Here is a 13,984-nt window from a genome sequence, read left to right as displayed (position 1 = left end):
CGACTGACTCCCTCTTCCCAATTAGCACCAGAGAAACCATTGCATGAGAAAGAGTCATGAGCTCCAGGGTGTAAGACAGAAGGGAGACGCTGTAGAGACTTGGGTGGGGGTAGTGAGGGTGCTGAGTACAGGCAGGACTAGAGGAGGTGGGCTCAGACCTAAGAGGAGCTTTGTCACGCCTGCTCTTGAGTCTCCCTCGCACAGCCCTGCGCCCTGGTCCTCAGGCCCTCTGGGCAGATATAAACCCAGGTCCACAGGTCAGGTCACAGGATGGGAGGTGCCCAGGGCATCAGGGATGAGCCAGCGCCCCAGGCACCCCTCCTCCTGCTCCTCAGCCCCAGCCTGGAGCCCCTTCCTCTCCTGTGGCTTCTCTCCAGGAGCCCAGGAGGCAGTGACCGGGCAGGTGGGCAGGGACCGGAGTTCTCCACGCTGCCTGTGAGACTCTCAGCCCTGGGATCAGGGAGAGGGCAAGGCTGGTTCTCCTGGGGCTGCAGGGAAAACCTCTCCCAGGTTCGGGTGGAGCCAGCTGTCCTCGGTTCCCCGGCTGGGAGCCCCATCCGACCACCCATCTCTGCGTCCAAGTCATATGATCTTCTCTCTGCCAGGGAGTCTCATTTCCCTCCACCAGGACACCTGTCACTCAGTGAGGCCCACCCACCCCAGACCCTGAGACCCCTCTGACCTGGAGTCCACCGGCCAAGGCCCTGTTCCCAACAAGGCCACGGCCACTCTGTCCCATCCGCATGGACCGGGGGCACAGAACACACCCCAGAAGAGGCCCCACACGGCACACGGAGGCACGAGGCCCAGGGTTGAGTGGAAACAGCAAGCTGAGTAGAAATTTCCCGTCAATTCTGGCCAATAGGCGCCCAGGCCACGGGCACATTACCTGTGGGCATGGTCTCCAGGTCCCTACGCCCACGTGTGCCTACGTGATTCCTGCGACCAGCAGGGCCCCTCCATGGCGGGGCAGGCAGAGGCTTCTGCACTGGGACCTGCAGGGCTTTGCTGTGGGAGCCAGAGCAGCCCCTGCTGCCCCTGCTCAGAGCACAGAGCTCCCCCAGGAGGCACCTGGCTGCTGACACTTCCCTGTGCTGCCGCCTCCCGCCACGAGGTGGCGCACAACGGGCCCTCGCAGGTACCGCCCACTGCGCGGAAGTCCCGCCCCTCCCGGAAGTCAGCTTGGAGCCTGTGGAGCCAACAGCTTGGAGGTGTGGGCACTGTCTGACCTGTGTGGCTGCTGGCAGTGCATGGCCAGGGCAGCCTGGAAGCTTCTGCAGGGAAGATGGCGAGTGGGGGCCGCGGGGCCCTGGGGCGCCGGCTGAAGACCGCCCTGCTCAGGCCCCAGGTCCTCAGGGCAGCGACCCCCCCCTCTGCCCGCACCAGTGGCTCCAGGAAGGAGGCGCCTTCCTAGTCGGGGTTTGTTTCTGAGGAAGACGCCCCCTCACCGGCCAGGCTGCCCTCCTCCCTGCAGAGGGCGCTGGACCCGGCCACGGCCCTGCCCTGTGTGGCCCCGCTCAGGGCTCTGCTCCAGGGCTTCCCGGGCCCAAGGCCTGAGGTGTCAGACCCGCAACCTCCTCAGCCACAGGGTTCGGCTCAGACAGAAGGTCCTGATGGGGAGTGAGAGCCACGGACCCCGACCTCCCGCTGCTGGTCCAGCGTCCACGGAACGCGGCCCATGTGTCACTGTGCACTTGGCGCTGCAGCCTTCCCCGCGGCAGGACGGACACCGGCCATGACGCGCTCAGGGAGGGCCTTCAGCTCCAGGCCTGTGGCGACAGGGGCGTCCTCGTGGGGCCCAGAGTCTGTCCCGAGCCTGTGGGCCGCCCCCGAGCTGCTCTCGGCTCCTGGATCCATCAGACAGCAGGCCTGCAGAGCTGTGTGCACGTCCCCTCGGAATCACTGCAGGTGCTCCAGTAAGTCCAACACATGAATGCTATTGCTCTTTTGAAAGGCTCTACTAAGCTCTATTTTATTTATTTTCATTTTTTTATTTCTTTGGCATTTTCTTTCTCTTTTTCTTGAAATCGATTTAAAATATGTTGCATGCAGTAAACAAGATTTCAAGAAAAACAATTTGACCTATAACTAGAGGCCTGGTGCCCAGATTTGTGCACCAGTGGGGTCCCTTGTCCCTCTCACCATCCGGGACCCCTCAGGACATGTCCGAGCCCCACAGGCCAGAGGAGGGACCCCCACGGGGGCCTCTAGTATGCATAAAAGGTTTTTACTCTAAAACCCACAATCCCATCAGGCCTCGCTCTCTCTCGGCCACTGGGGCTTACCGTTGCATCTGTGAGTGTGGTTGGGGAGCCGAACAGGTACGAAATGAAAGACTCTTTGCTTTTGCATCGGACTTGCTGGCTCCTTGGTGGGCCATTTGGGAACCTTGAAATCTGGGCACAACACCCACCATATCGTGTTCACGTGCAGGCTCCGTGAAATTCCGGTAAACTCCCCGATCAAAAAAAATTGTGATTGCATGTCCATGGGTTATTTAATTAACCTGAGTTCCTGTATTGCTGACAGCTCATGTGTCTTTAAACCAGCTGAGAGCTGCAGCTATGACCGGGAAGCGAGTCATTGCAATGTCCTCTGAACGTGAGCAGTCCCTGCTCCTCTCTGTAAGCCCAGTTGCCCTGGGACAGGCTCATGGGGGGATTTGTGTGGCCCATTCTGTCTTTCAAATTTCCTGGGTCATCGTGTTACCAGGTTAGTTGATTTCAAAATCTTCCCACTAAAAGGCACAGAATAAGAAAAAGGAAGTGGCCGTTAACGTCGCAGCCTGGGGGTCACTGTCCCAACGTCACACAGCCAGGAACCCATGAGAGTCCATTTTTAATCACCAGGCCCAGAACAAAGGACTGTGTGACACACAAAACTGCCAGAGACTAGAACATTTCCAGGGAAACCGACGCTTCCCAGAGGCGGTTGTATCCTGTTTGATCAACAGGCGCCAATGGCAGGTGCCGGCTTAGGAGGCCCTGGGGTTCCCGCCCTCAGCTGAGGTCAGGGTGCCATGAAGCTGTGTGTCCTCTTCATCTTCCAGCCCTGGGTGCGGGGGGGGGGGGGGGCGGAGGGGCAGAGGGGGGCCGTGCCCACGTCCACAGATGTTCTCTGCAGCATCGGTGGGCTGTGGTGTTATTTTATCCAACCAAACCTGTACAGAGGAAAAGGCCTGAACCAGCAGGTGCTGGGTTCCAGTCAGGGCGTCGTCACCACGCGCCGTGTCCACGGGACAGAATAACTGATAACAAACACCCTGCAGGCAGGGCTCCCCACGCGGCCCTCACCAAGCTAGGCATTCCGAGTATATTGTCCTTTTCTGTTCTCCGTGTCTCCATTCAGCAGTGAGAAAATTAAAGTTCAGAAAAATGGGAGTAATTCTCCCCAGGTCACGCCCTAGCGATGCTATGGTAACCGCAGCTAGCGGCCCCGCCTGCTCTGCGCCAAGTGTGTCTGAGCTCAGCCCCGTCCTTGAAAAGGCCGAACAGCTTATCTCAGGACCAAATGCGCTCTCCTCTATGAGAAGTCTTGGGAAAATCTCTTAAACGCCCTGCAAACAAAGTGTTGTTGTGAATGATGGTGTTTGTGCTCCAGGCCGCCCATAGGAAGCTTTTCCTTGCAGCACCTACAGGCTGGCGGCCTCCTGGGCGGCCTGGTGTAATGATCTGCCTCCCTCGTCTTTCTCGGGACTGGCACCCCAAAAGGAGTGGCAGCGCTGGCCCGGATACTTCCCTCTGAGTTCTCTGCCGCCTCCAGAAAGCAGTGGTCAGAGCCCTGGGGAAAACACAGTGCTCCTCCCGGGAGGCTGCCCGTGAGTCGGGGAGGGGAGGACTCATGCTCAGGGACAGCCTCTTAGCTGAGGTCCCCTTCCCCAGGGGTGACCTAAGCATGTCTTTTCATTTTACACTGAACTATTGTTTTTTTTTTTTTAATTTAGGTCAGAGCCGAGGAGAGGCGGGGCTGGGTGTGGGGGTTGGGGCGGAGCAGGAGGGGATTCCTGAACTATTTTTTTGTTTCAGATTCATATGTTATCATCTGAATACTATCTGTAATAAGAAAAGTGTAATATGCTCATTAGACCAGACGTCCTTCCAGACAACCTTCCGGGCGACCTTCCTGATCAAGCCAGGGCTGTGAAGGAAGCCTGGGTCCCAGGTACCAGAGGGAAGCCAGTGCCCGCAGCCGGGGGAAGGAAGGCCTACTCTTGCACAAATTTTGTGCATTGGGCCTCTAGTTATATATAATAATTTTGTAACATCCTAACCTTATTATTTCTATTTTTTATTTTTATGTTAATCTGCACACGAGGATATTTTGTTCATTGATTTTAGAGAGAATGGAAGGGTAAGGGAAGAGGGAGAGAGAAACATTGATGTGAGAGGATATTTTGTCCATTGATTTTAGAGAGAATGGAAGGGTAAGGGAAGAGGGAGAGAGAAACATTGATGTGAGAGAGACACAGAAATTGGTTGCCTCCCGGTCATGCCCCAACCAGGGCTGGGGATCAGTTCTGTAACCCAGTGTACATGCTCTTGACCTGGAATGGAACCTAGACTCTTCTGTGCTCCGGCCAACGCTCTAACCACTGAGCCACACCCACCAGGGCACTAGTACATTTTAAGTCCACTTACATTACCCCTGTGCTCACACCTCCAGGCACACATTTGCCGGCTTCAATTTGCATGTGTGTGATGACCATCGGGGTCAATACCCTTCGTAAGTACATTTACCATTTCCGTGACATCTTCTGCGAAAGCCCCAGGGTTCCGGTTTCCGGGGTGCCTTCTGGGCCTCAGGAGAATCAGTCCTGGGATTCTATTGCCACATGGTCCTTGGCCCCTCAGGAGGGTGTCGGTGGAATGAAAGGGACACTGACAGGCATCCCCTGTGGCTACACTTTCTGTGAGCGGCGCCCCGAGTGCCAGAGCGGTCAGTGTCCTAACACCCCAAAGGGCCCGAAGCGGAAGGGCCGGGCGTGCTGGCTGCTCGATCCTCGTGCTCCGGACCTGATCGCCTTCAAAGTCCACACCCAGGAGATTACACCAACTCCCTCGTCTTCCTGATAAAATACAAAGCCCATTGCTTTGCAGTTCAAGTGACGCTTTTGCTTAGCAAAGCCATTGGAAGGAGACTTCTTCAAGGCATGGACACAGCATTGCGCTGGTGGGACAGCGGCACCCCCAACATCTCACTGTAATCCCAGCTGACGTGGCCGCCTTATGACTCAGTGTCATTCCCTGGGCAGTTCTGGACGCCATGCTGAGATTCCTGAGGCTGGGAGCCCGGGGAGGCCTGCTTTCTGTTAGTAACAGGGAGGTAAAAGGCAAACATTGTTTGTTTCTATCCTGTGACTTAACGTTTCATTTCCAGACACTCCGCTTAGGGAAGAAAAAAAAGGGTGCCATGGCCGGTGGCTCAGTGGTTAGAGTGGCGGCCTGTGCCCTGCAGGGTGTCAGGTTCACTTCCCAGGCAAGGACACATTCTGGGGTTGCAGGTTCAATCCCCTGCCCTGGTCGGGTTCCATTTGGGAGGCAACCAATCCCTGTGTCTCTCTCACTGAGGTTCTCTCTCTCTCATCCCACTCCCTCCTTCCCTTCCACTCTCTCTAAAAAAAATTCAATGGGAAAAATATCCCTGCGTGAGGATTCTTCTAAAAGGAGGGGAGGGGGAACTAGGCGCACTGCGCGACTGTGAGGCTGGGCCTCTTGTCCGCTCCAAAAGCCTCGCGAGGCTTGGGGCAGCGTTCTTTGTGAGGGTGTCACCAGGCCAGGCGCTGGGGTCCGGGTGCAGGGATGGCATCCGGAGCGGCTCGCTGGCTGGTATTGGCGCCTGTCCGCTACGGGGCTCTCCGGAGAGGACCCAGCTTGGCGAAAGATGGAGCTATCTCCGCCTGACAGGGCGGCTCAGGTCAGAGCCTGGTACCATCAAGGTCAGTCATCCTTACTGGCAGCGGCGCCATTTTGCCCAAACCTGTGAAAGTGAGTGTCTGCCTGGAGGCGGGGCAAAGGTGCCGAGGCCAATCGTAGTGGGAAATGTGTGTGGGTTGACTTTGATTGATAGGAGCAATGGCCAATCGAACGGCCGCCTTAGACCGGAAGACGGATCCAAAAGTTTTGCCAAGGCAAAGGTGCTGATGCCCTGAGGACTGAAGGTTGGGTTCCTTCGGCCTTGCCTCTGAGTCAGGCATCCTGTGACGTTTACAGTGCTCACAGGATTCTAAATCTCGTCTCAAGTAAGTTCCTGCTCCCCGAAGGCCGGGCCCGCCCGCGTGCAGCTCCTACACACACCATGCCGCCTCCTCAGACCCGTGCGTGGCCGCGCAGCACAGTCCAGACACTGGGCAGCATCGGGTTCTGGATGAAGGCGGAGAACACGGAAATTAGAAAACCGAGCCAGCATACCCCAGCTGCCCCAAGAGCTGGCGCCTTAAGTGTCCCCTTCCAGAGGGGCAGCACGTGTCCCGGCTCCCCCAGCTCCGGCCTGTGGCAGGGGGAGGCTGGGAGGCCGGGAGGCGTGGCCTGACACAGCTCTCCCATCTCAGGGCTCACAGTGCAACTAGGAGAAAGTGAAGACAATGTCTGTGGCTGTTCCCCCCAACACCCCCCGAAGTCATCACATCCCTGGGGTGTGACACACCCAGGAAGGCTGCGAACATCCTGGGCCTCCTGCCCATCTGCCAGGGCTCGGAGGTGGGCACGCGGCCCCCCTTCCACTGCTGCCCCGCCCTGCCGTCCCACCTCCACGTTCCGGAGGCTCCGGTGGGTGGGGGGATCGTGAGTCTCTGGGACTCACACAAGAACAGACACAGTTCTTGGCCACGCCACCCCCAAATCCTTACTCCTGAGCCAAGTTACAGTCTGGGGACTCTCCAGGGGCCCTGGCACCCTGTGTGTGGTGGTGCCACTCGAAGAAAGGGAAGCCAGGAGTGAGGAGGTGTGGAGCGCTGGAGCCTGAGTTTGCAGGCATAAGGGGAGGCAGGCTGCTGTCCCTGGGGGTTCCTCTGCATGCGCCTCCAGGATGGGGGGGGGTGGCGGCTCTCTTGGTGGGTTTCATAGAAGGACGTTTGTTTCATTGCAGCATTGTTCCGATTCAGGAGGAATCATCTCTAAGGGGAAAGAACGCTGGAAGGGGAATTGAAACTAGGGAGCAGGGACTGTCTGGGAGGCAGGCATGACCTTCCCAGAGTAACTCCTGTGTGGACCCTAACTCGGTGGTGCCAGGATGGGGAGCTGATTGTTCTGCACTGAGAGCTCCCCACAAAGGTAACACTGAAACAGGATGCTTAGCCAGCGACGGGGAGGGCGTGTGCGTGCGAGTGAGTGTGTGTGTGTGTGTGTGTGTGTGTGTGTGTGTGAGTGAGTGTGTGTGTGTGTGTGAGAGAGTGAGGGTGTGTGTGTGTGTGTGCGTGTGAGTGAGGGTGTGTGTGTGTGTGTGTGTGAGAGAGAGAGTGTGTGTGTGTGAGTGTGTGTGTGTGTGAGAGTGAGTGTTTGTGTGTGCGAGTGAGTGTGTGTGTGTGCGAGAGAGAGTGTGTGTGTGAGAGAGAGTGTGTGTGTGTTCAGAGTGTGTGTGTGTGTGCGAGTGCAAGTGAGTGTGTGTGTGTGAGAGTGTGTGTGTGTGAGAAAGATGTGTGTGTGAGAGAGTGTGTGTGTTTTTGTGTGTGTGAGAGAGTGTGTGTGTTGAGTGTGTGTGCATGTGTGTGCAAGAGTGTGTGTGTGAGAAAGAGTGTGTGTGTGTGTGAGTGTGTGTGAGCTAGTGAGTGTGTGTGTGAGTGAGTGTCTGTGTGTGTGTGAGAGTGTGTGTGTGTGTACGAGTTTGTGTGTGAGAGAGTGTGTGAGTGTGAGAGTGTGTGTGTGTGAGAGAGTGTGTGTGTGCGAGTGTGTGAGTGTGTGAGAGAGTGTGGGTGTGTGTGTGTGAGAGAGAGAGAGTGAGTGTGTGTGTGTGTCTGTGAGAGCGAGTGTGTGTGTGAGAGTGAGTGTGTGTGTGCGAGTGTGTGAGTGTGTGTGTTGAGTGTGTGTGTGTGAGTGTGTGTGCGCGAGTGAGTGTGTGTGAGAGAGTGTGTGTGTGAGAGTGTGCGCGTGTGTGCGACTGAGTGTGTGTGTGCAACTGAGTGTGTGTGTGTGTGAGTGAGAGTGTGTGTGTGTGTGAGAGTGAGTGTGTGTGTGTGTGTGTGTGTGTGTGTGTGTGCTGCAACAGAGAGAGAAACAGACCAACACAGGAAGTCAGAGGAAGACACACAAAGAGAGAGAGGGAGGGGCAGAGAGAGAGGAGGAAGGACACACAGACAGAGGTCAGAGACAGAGACAGAGAAACCGGGTCTCGGCTAAGCTGCTCGAAGCCCCACCACAACCACAGTTTGAGGACTGAGGTAGTCTGCCCACACGCTGCTGTCTCTGTTGGCATTGCTGTCCTTCACCTCAGGGAACGACAAGGGACCTGCCTCCTGATGGGCGTGTGTCCAGTTGCCCTTGCGTCCCAGGCGGCTTTTCAGGGAGCCATTCGCACGCCCTTGGTCCTGCCGGTGGGTCCGCACGGGTCGCACCAGCTGGGAACCACGGAAGGCCTTGGGCTGCCCACCCCCAAAAACAGCCTCTTGAAGACATCCCACTTGAGCGCCTCCAGCCACAGACAGAAGCATCTGCTGTCTTTTATCCCAGTAACAACAGCAGCACTGGGCGTGGGGCAGTACGTCAGCTCTCCAGGACCATTTTCCGCTCGGCAGCCACGGTCTCTGACATCGCAAGCGGCACTGGGGTCGAGGTGGACAGAGGGAAGGAGAGGAAACAGAGAGGAGAAGAAACCGAAAAACATATCTTCTCTTATAGTATTTTCCGTAGTACAATGCTTCCAGGTACCAGCTGTGTGATTCCAGCAAATTGTTTCAACTTTTTCCCCATTAATTTCCTTGGGCAGCACCGCCTGGGTGGCTGAGGGTTCAGTGGAGCTACTGGACCTGTCCCCTCCTTCCTCTGTCCCATCAAACTCGGTCCCCTCCCTCCTCTGTCCCCTAGCTCCTCTTGCCCCTCCCTCCTCTGTTTCCTCCATCCTCTGTCCCATCAGTCTCTGTTACCTCCCTTCTCTATTCCACCAACCTCAGTCCCATCAGCCTCTCTTTCATCAGCCTCTGTCCCCTCCCTCCACTGTCCCTTCAGCCTCTGACTCCTCCCTCCTCTGTCCCATCAGCCTCTGTCCCCTCCATCCTCTGACCCTTCAGCCTCTGACCCCTCCCTCCTCTGTCCCATCAGCCTCTGTCCCCTCCCTCCTCTGTTCCCTCCCTCCTCTGTCCCATCAGCCTCTGTCTCCTCCCTCCTCTCTGCCATCAGCCTCTGTCTCCTCTCCCCTCTGTCCCAGCAGCCACTGTCCCCTCCATCCACTGTCCTATCAGCCTCTATCCCCAACCTCCTCCTCTTTCCCATCAGCCTCTGTCCCCTCCCTCTTCTGTCCCGTCAGCCTCTGTCCCCTCCCTCCTCTTCTGTCCCATCAGACTCTGTCCCATCAGCCACTGTCCCCTCCCTCCTCTGTCCCATCAGCCTGTGTTCTGTCCCTACTTGGTCTCATCAGACTCTGTCCCCTCCCTTCTCTGTCCCCTCCCTCCTTTGTACCATCAGCCTCTGTCTCCTCCCTCTGTCCCATCAGCCTCGATCCCAGGGTTGGGCAAACTTTTTGACTTGAGGGCCACAATGGGTTCTTAAACTGGACTGGAGGGCCAGAAAAAAAGCATGGATGGAGTGCTTGTGTGAACTAATATAAATTCAAAGTAAACATCATTACATAAAAGGGTACGGTCTTTTTTTTTCAATAGATTTATATATTAAAAACTGGCCTAATCCAGCCCGCAGGCCATAGTCTGCCCAAGGCTGCTCTATCCCCTTCCTCCTCCTCTGTCCACTCCCTCCGCTCTCCCATCAGTCGCTATCTTCTACCTCCTCCTCTGTCCCATCAACCTCTGTCTCCACCCTCCTCTGTCCATCAGCCACTGTTCCCTCTCTCCTCTGTGCCATCATCCTTTGTCCCATAAGCCTCTGTCTCCTCCCTCCTCTGTCCCATCAGCCTTTGTCCCCACCCTCCTCTGTCCCATTAGACTCTGTCCCCTCCCTCCTCTGACCCGTCAGCCTCTGTCTGCTCCCTCCACAGTCCCATCAGCCTCTGTCTCCTCCCTCCTCTGTCCCATCAGCCTCTGACTCCTCCCACCTCTGTCCCATCAGCCGCTGTCTCCTCCCTCCTCTAACCCATCAGCCTCTGTCCACTCCCTCCTCTGTCCCATCAGCCTCTGTAATATCCCTCATCCTCTGTCCCATCAGCCTCTGTTTCATCAGCCTCTGTGCACACCTTTCTCTCCCATTAGCCTCTGTCCCCTTTCTCCTCTGTCCCATCAGCCACTGTCCCCTCCCTCCTCTGTCCCATCAGCCTCTGTCACCTCTGTCCTCTGTTCCATCATCCACTGTCCCCTCCCTCCTCTGTCCCATAAGCGTCTGTCCCCTTTCTCCTCTATCCCATCAGTCTTTATCCATTCAGCTCTGTGCCCTTGCTCCTCTGTCCACTCCGTCTTCTGTTACCTCCTTCTCTGTCCAGTCATCCTCTGGTACCTCCCTTCTCTGTCCAATCAGCCTCTGTCCCCTCCCTCCTCTTTCGCCTCCCACCTCTGTCCCTTCCCTCCGCTGATACCTCCCTCTTCTGTCACATCAGCCTCTGTCCCCTTCCTCCTCTGTTACCTCCCTCCTCTGTCCCAGCAGCCTCTGTTACCTCCCTCCTCTGTCCCAGCAGCCTCAGTCCCATCACCTCTGTCCCCTCCCTCCTCTGTCCCATCAGCCTCTGTCTCCTCCCTTCTCTGTTCCATCAGCCTCTGTCTCCTCCCTCCTGTCTCTTCATCATCTCTCCCTCCCCCTATGTCCCATCAGCCTCTGTCCCCTCCCTCCTCCTCTGTCCAATCAGCCTCTGTCCTGTCCCTTCTCGATTTCATCAGCCTCTGTCCCATCCCTTATCTGCCCCCTCTCTCCTTTGTCCCTTCCCATCTCTCTCCTCCCTCCTCTGCCCCATCAGCCTCTGTCCCGTCCATCCTCTGTCCCATCAGCCTCTGTACCCTACCTTCCTCTGTCCCATCATCCTCTGTCCTATCAACCTCTGTCCCACTGGTTTCTATACCAACAGCCTCAATCCCATCAGGCTCTGTCCCATCAGACTCTGCCCGCTCCTTCCTCTGTCCCATCAGCCTCTGTTTTATCAGGCACTGTCCCTTCAGCCTCCGTGTCTATCCCCTCTGTCCCAGCAACCACAGTCCCCTCCGTCCTATGTCCCTTCAGCCTCTATGCCCTACCTCCTCCTCTGTCTCATCATCCTCTGTCCTACAAACATCTGTCCCACTGGTTTCTATCCCAACAACCTCAATCCCATCAGGCTCTGTCACATTAGCCTCTGTCCCCACCTTCCTCTGTCCCATCAGCTTCTGTTCCATCAGGCACTGTCCCTTTGCCTCCGTCTCTATCCCCTCAGTCCCAGCAACCACTGTCCCCTCCGTCCTATGTCCCCTCAGCCTCTATGCCCTACCTCCTCCTCTGTCCCATCAGCCTCTGTCACCTCCCTCCTCTCTCCCATCAGCCTCTGTCCCTTCCATCCTCCTCTGTCCTCTCAGCCTCTGTCACCTCCCTCCTCTCTCCCATCAGCCTCTGTACCCTCCCTTCCTCTGTCCCAACAGGCTCTGTCCTATCAGCCTCTGTCCCACTGGCATCTATCCCAACAGCCTAAATCCCATCATACTCTGTCCCCACTGCCTCGGTCACCTCCCTACTCCTCTGTCCCATCAGCCTCTGTCCCCTCCCTCTTCTGTTAATCAGCCTCTGTCCCATCAGCCTCTTTCCCCTCTCTCCTCTGCCAGTCAGGATCTGTCCCATCAGCCTCTGTTGCATCACGCTCTGTACACACCTTTCTCTGTGCCATCAGCCTCTGTCCCCTCTCTCCTCTGTGCCATCAGCCTAATTCTGATCAGCCTCTGTTCCCTCCCTCCTCTGTCCCATCAGCCTCTTTCCCCTCTCTCCTCTGCCAGTCAGGATCTGTCCCATCAGCCTCTGTTGCATCACGCTCTGTACAGACATTTCTTTGTCCCATCAGCCTCTGTCCCCTCCCTCCTCTGTCCCATCAGCCTCTGTCCCCTCCCTCCTCTGTCCCATGAGCCTCTTTCCATTAAGTCTCTTTCTCCTCCCTCCTCTAACCCATCAGTCTCTGTCCACTCCCTCCTCTGTCCCATCAGCCTCTGTAATATCCCTCGTCCTCTGTCTCATCAGCCTCTGTTTCATCAGCCTCTGTGCACACCTTTCTCTCCCATCAGCCTCTGTCCCATCAGCCTCTGTCTTCTCCCTCCTCTGTCCCATCAGCCTCTGTCCATTAAGTCTCTTTCTCTTCCCTCCTCTAACCCATCAGCCTCTGTCCACTCTCTCCTCTGTCCCATCAGCCTCTGTAATATCCCTCGTCCTCTGTCTCATCAGCCTCTGTTTCATCAGCCTCTATGCACACCTTTCTCTCCCATCAGCCTCTGTTCCCTTTCTCCCATGTCCCATCAGCCACTGTACCCTCCCTCCTCTGTCCCATAAGCCTCTGTCACCTCTGTCCTCTGTCCCATCAGCCTCTGTCTCCTCCCTCCTCTGTCCCATCAGCCTCTATCCCAGGGGTGGGCATACTTTTTTACTCCAGGGCCACAATGGGTCCTTAAACTGGACTGGAGGACAGATCAAAAGCATGGATGGAGTGTTTGTGTGAACTAACATAAATTCAAAGCAAACATCATTACATAAAAGGGAACGGTCTTTTTTTTCAATAGTTTTATTCATTTCAAAGGGGCCAGATCCAGCCTGCAAGCCATAGTTTGCCTACAGTTGCTCTATCACGTTCCTACTCCTCTGTCCCATCAGCCTCTGTCCCCTCCCTCCTCTTTCCCATCAGCCTCTGTCCCCTCCCTCCTCTTTCCCATCAGCCTCTATCCCCTCCCTCCTCTTTCCCATCAGCCTCTGTCCCCTCCCTCCTCTGTCCCATCACCCTCTGTCTCCTCCCTCTTCTGTCCCATCAGCCTCTGTCTCCTCCCTCTTCTGTCCCATCAGCCTCTGTCTCCTCCCTCCTCTGATCATCAGCCTCTATCCCCTCCCTCCTTGGTCCCATCAGCCTCTGTCGCCTCTCTCCCATCAGCCTATGTCCCGTCCCTCCTCCTCTGTCCTCTCAGCCTCTGTCACATCCCTCCTCTGTCCCATCAGCCTCTGTACCCTCCCTTCCTCTGTCCCATCAGGCTCTGACCTATCAGCCTCTGTCCCACTGGCATCTATCCCAACAGCATAAATCCCATGATACTCTGTCCTGACTGCCTCTGTCACCTCCCTACTCCTCTGTCCCATCAGCCTCTGTCCCCTTCCTCCTCCTCTGTCCAATCAACCTCTGTACTGTCCCTTCTTGATCTCATCAGCCTCTGTCCCATCCCTTATCTGCCCCCTCTCTCCTTTGTCCCTTCCCACATCTCTCCCCTCTCTCCTATGCCCAATCAGCCCCTGTCTGCTCCCTCCTCTGTCCCAACAACCACTGTGTCCTCCCTCCTCTGTCTCTTCATCCTCTCTCCCTCCCTCATCCTCTATCCTATCAGCCTCTGTCCCGTCCATCCTCTCTTCCATCAGCCAGTGTCCCATCCCTCTTCCTCTGTCCCATCAGCCTCTGTTCCCTCCTGCCTCCCCCTTCCCATCAGCCTCTGTCCCCTTCCTCCTCTGTCCCATCAGCCTCTGTCTCCTCCCTCCTCTGTCCCATCAGCCTTTGTTTCATCAGCCTCTGTGCACACCTTTCTCTCCCATCAGCCTCTGTCCCCTTTCTCCTCTGTCCCATCAGCCACTGTCTGCTCCCTCCTCTGTCCCATAAGCCTCTGTCACCTCTGTCCTCTCTCCCATCAGACACTGTCCACTCCCTCCTCTGTCCCATAAGCCTCTGTCACCTCTGTCCTCTGTCCCATCAGACT

Source organism: Myotis nattereri (assembly GCF_964212035.1).
Source record: "Myotis nattereri genome assembly, chromosome: 10".
Taxonomy (NCBI): Eukaryota; Metazoa; Chordata; class Mammalia; order Chiroptera; family Vespertilionidae; genus Myotis; species Myotis nattereri.
The sequence above is the reverse complement of the archived record's forward strand: the minus strand, read 5'-3'. Positions refer to the sequence as shown.